This window comes from Apodemus sylvaticus, chromosome 2, assembly GCF_947179515.1.
Source record: "Apodemus sylvaticus chromosome 2, mApoSyl1.1, whole genome shotgun sequence".
NCBI lineage: Eukaryota > Metazoa > Chordata > Mammalia > Rodentia > Muridae > Apodemus > Apodemus sylvaticus.
The window spans coordinates 60,096,612-60,100,470 of NC_067473.1; the positions used below are offsets into that span (position 1 = coordinate 60,096,612).

Sequence of the window (3,859 nt, forward strand, 5' to 3'; positions counted from 1 at the left end):
GTGAAGAAAATGAAATAGTAGAGATAGGAGCCTGCCTATTTCGTAGGTCTGTGTTCATGTGTGAACACATTATATACTTTATACAAATATTCATTAGTGGGGCTAGAGAGATGGCTCAGTAGATGAAGCACTTGCCCTGCAAGTGTGAGGACTGAAGTTAAAGTTCCCAAGACCCAAACAAATGCCAAGGGAATGTGGTGGTCAGCCTATGGTAATCCCAAGTGTAAGCTGGTTAGCAAGACTATTCCACACACTGTTCCCTGGATTTACCAAGAGACTATGGCTCAACCTATAAGGTGGAAAGTGATCAACCAAGGCAGCTGATGTCAACCTCAGGTCTTCCTTTGCTCCCATGCACCTGCACATATATGAACATGCAAACACACACAAACCACACACATACACACGGTCACAACAAATGAAAATAAATAAAATACTCACTAGTCAGAGATCTGCTAAGTATCTGTAACCCTTCTGTAAGTATCTGTTGGATATCTACATACATTTAAATACATTTGAAAGATTTCCTGGCTGAGCAACCAAAATATTTAACCTAGAAAATAGCATTCCATGAGAAAAGTCTGTTTGAATAATGATTATTAAAGAGCAAAAATGTAGACACAGGGGTTCTCAATGTCTGAAGACAGATTTTGATTGTTTTTGCCAATATGATTGATTTCAACACAAACTCCCTCCCATTTACTCCCCCCCACATACACACACACATACACACACACACACACACACACACACACACACACACACAAGGTTATTGGAGAATTATTAATAGTAGAGCCAAAAATGTGAAGGTCGGAGCCTGAAGAACTAAGCCAAAGTCACAAGCTCCTGAGTACGAATGCTAAGAATGTAGGAACTTCAATCTTGAAGATTTCCTTTCTAGCTGCATTGAGTATCTACAAGGAGGACTTTCCATCTTACCCCTTACCTGATGGCATGTGCAGCTTAATTCTGACCTATGATGAAGCTTCAGATTTGGGGATTTCACGAGAATGGCTCAGTTAGCTGTCTTATGTGAGAAGAAACATGGAGAGTTTAGTCTTTTTGTTCTTCAAGAAATTGACTGGAACTAGCTCGGGGGCCAGTCCTTGCTTGTCAATCATGCTCCTGTCTTTTTAAGACAATACATCTGTTTCTCTCTTCCTAGTCCCTAATAAGTAATCCCTAAATTTAAAAACAACAAAAATATGTACACCAGAGAGCTCAATAATATTAAACCCACACAAAGAGGTGCTCTTTCCTGTGAGGACCATGTATGGAATGTTTACATAACAGTTTAATAACATACGGGTTATTCTGAAGAAGATGAGATCAAACATGGGATTTTTTAAATAGTTGTAAAACTATTTACCATGCTTTCTTAGTGAAAAGAATCCCTCTGTCTTTTTTAAATGAAAGAATAAATGTTGTCTATAATATTTGAAAAATTAGAATAAGAACAAAACTGCAAATTGGAGACTCCTTGAAGATGATAGGCATATGGAATTCCTTTGTAACGTATGAAGTCACTGTCCATATCAGATCAACATCATCTGACATGCTGACTACAAACTTTCAAAACTCTAGCATTAAGTCTGTCTTACTGTTTTATCATTCTGAAGAGACACCAGGAATGAGGCAACTCTTATCAAAGGGAGCATTTAACTGCTCTGTTTACAGTTTTAGAGACTTAGTTATTATTATCATGACAGGGAACAGGGTGGCATGCCACTACAGTGTCCTAACAAATGTCCATTTGTCACCAAGTGCCATTGAGTGCATGTGCCCTGTACTGAAACACACTTAGCTGTGTGGCACTTCTGATCATGGATCCCGAGATTTTGCCTATTCCATTGAATTCCCACCTCCTCACTGAATTCCATTCCATCTTTGTTTTGCCAAATAGTAATGTTAAGAGACAGACAGAAGAAATTTGAACACTTCCTGAGAAATGTGGCAGATTCAAGACAACTATAAAAGGAAGCAATTTGCAAGACCCAGAGTCCTAGCAAATGCTGTGGGTCTCAGAGTATTAAAACAGTCCTTGGGTCTTAAAGTGGGGACTGTTTTGACAGTGGTGTTCCCACAGAGGCTGCCTGCCCCCACTGTACTACTTAACAGCACAACAAAAACTTTTCTCCCAGTGTCCTCTATAACAGAATGTCTCTTCATATGATGTGAAGGAGAAATTCTTTCTGATTCTGAACAGCAGGTAAAAAGGAGACTAGAAGTCAAATTTTATATGAAGAATGAATATTAAATATTTCTCTGAAAAAGAGAATTGCTAAGATAATGAAATCTGTCATCTTGAATTTGGGGGAGAAGCAATATAGATCTACCAGAAAGACATGAACAATGTTCGATGTAAGCCTCTTCAGCTTGCCAAAGTCTGCCCCTGTCTCTTTTCCAAATTCCTATGTTAATATCCTAATGCTCTAGATGATGAAATAGAAAGTGAGACCTTGGAAGGTGATTAGGTCCTAGTGTGATTAGGTCCAAGTGCTATGAAAGCAGAGACTTTGAATAGAATTGTGTTAAAAAAAAATAAGTCCTAGCGGTCTTGTTCAGTATTCCAGCCAATTTCAATAAGGAGATCATTCTTTCATGGTGAAGTAAGCCCTCAGCAGACAACGGACCTGAAAGCTCCTTATTGTTGAGCTTCCTAGCCTTCGAAGCTGTAAGAAATGACTTTCTGCTGCTGGTTAGTTACCATGCTGGGGTTGTTCATTATAAAAGCCCTTATCCTTTGCTTAGCATCTTCTCAACAGGAAAAATAGTCTTAGTGAGAGTGTTTTCAACATAGGGGTAACCACTACTCTGTGTGCAAACGGCAGCACATAAACAGGACAATAGACTATCTTCACGAAATAGCTTTAGATTAGAATAATAATAGGCCACTGGGTACTTGGCCTATAAATGAGATTCTAAATACATAATGAGATAAATGTATTTTAAGAATCCTGGAAACACTGAGATCACTAGATTAAGACCTTTACTATGTTTAAAAAGAAAGGCAGAGACCTGTTCCTAGAGGCATCAGGTATGTTACATGTGCATCAGTAGGTGGCAGAGAGGAGAGAGGCTATGTCTACTCTCAGTGTTCTGATCTATGAACATCTGAATGATTAGTAGCCTAACCATTCCTTTAAAAAAGTGAGTCTAAGATAATCACCAGACTGGTGTCATGTGTGCATGCATAGGAAGCTAGCTTGAGATGACCATGAGTCTGGCACCGCACAGGCCTGGCAGGGCAGACCATGACTAAGACGACCCCCACTCAGTGCTATGATGTACATAGGCACAGCACTCCTAAGACCACTCACAAGATGACCCCAAATACTCAGAGACCCTGGGTACCACTAAAAGGAATGAGTAAGTGGTAGGGAGTCAGAAGAGAAAGAGAAACAGAAGGATACAGGCACAATGAAGACAGTCAGAACTACACACTCGAGGGTAATGAGGAATGGCCTAATGTGAGCAGCTGGTGATGCCACCTAGGACCAAGGTGGGGGTCTTGGCTTGTGCTGTCACCAGGGGCTATGTCTGGGTCCAGGGCTCTGAAGCAGCAGGGGTCTTTTATCACCAATGATACCAGCCAGGCAGATACTGGGCTACCACATGGAGACATGTCAATGTCTGTGGGCTGTGCAGAACTGGCTCCACCCCTTCCCTGGGTGTAATGGGAGAGCTGTCCCTGGGGCATAAAATCAGGAGAACAGAACCTGCCCATAGCCAGCTGCAGTAATTGGGAGAGTAGACCCTGGACGTTATGAGAGTAGTGGGTGATCTCTCCTGGAGGACATGAGCATGGGAGAGCTGACTCTACTACTCATCTCCCGTGCAGTAGTGTGAACGATGGGGA

At 41.2% G+C, this 3,859-nt stretch overlaps 1 pseudogene; it reads left to right on the plus strand.

Moving 5' to 3' along the window:
* Positions 1-3,017: 3,017 nt before the first annotated feature.
* Positions 3,018-3,138, plus strand: LOC127679553 (uncharacterized; annotated as a pseudogene).
* Positions 3,139-3,859: the final 721 nt, after the last annotated feature.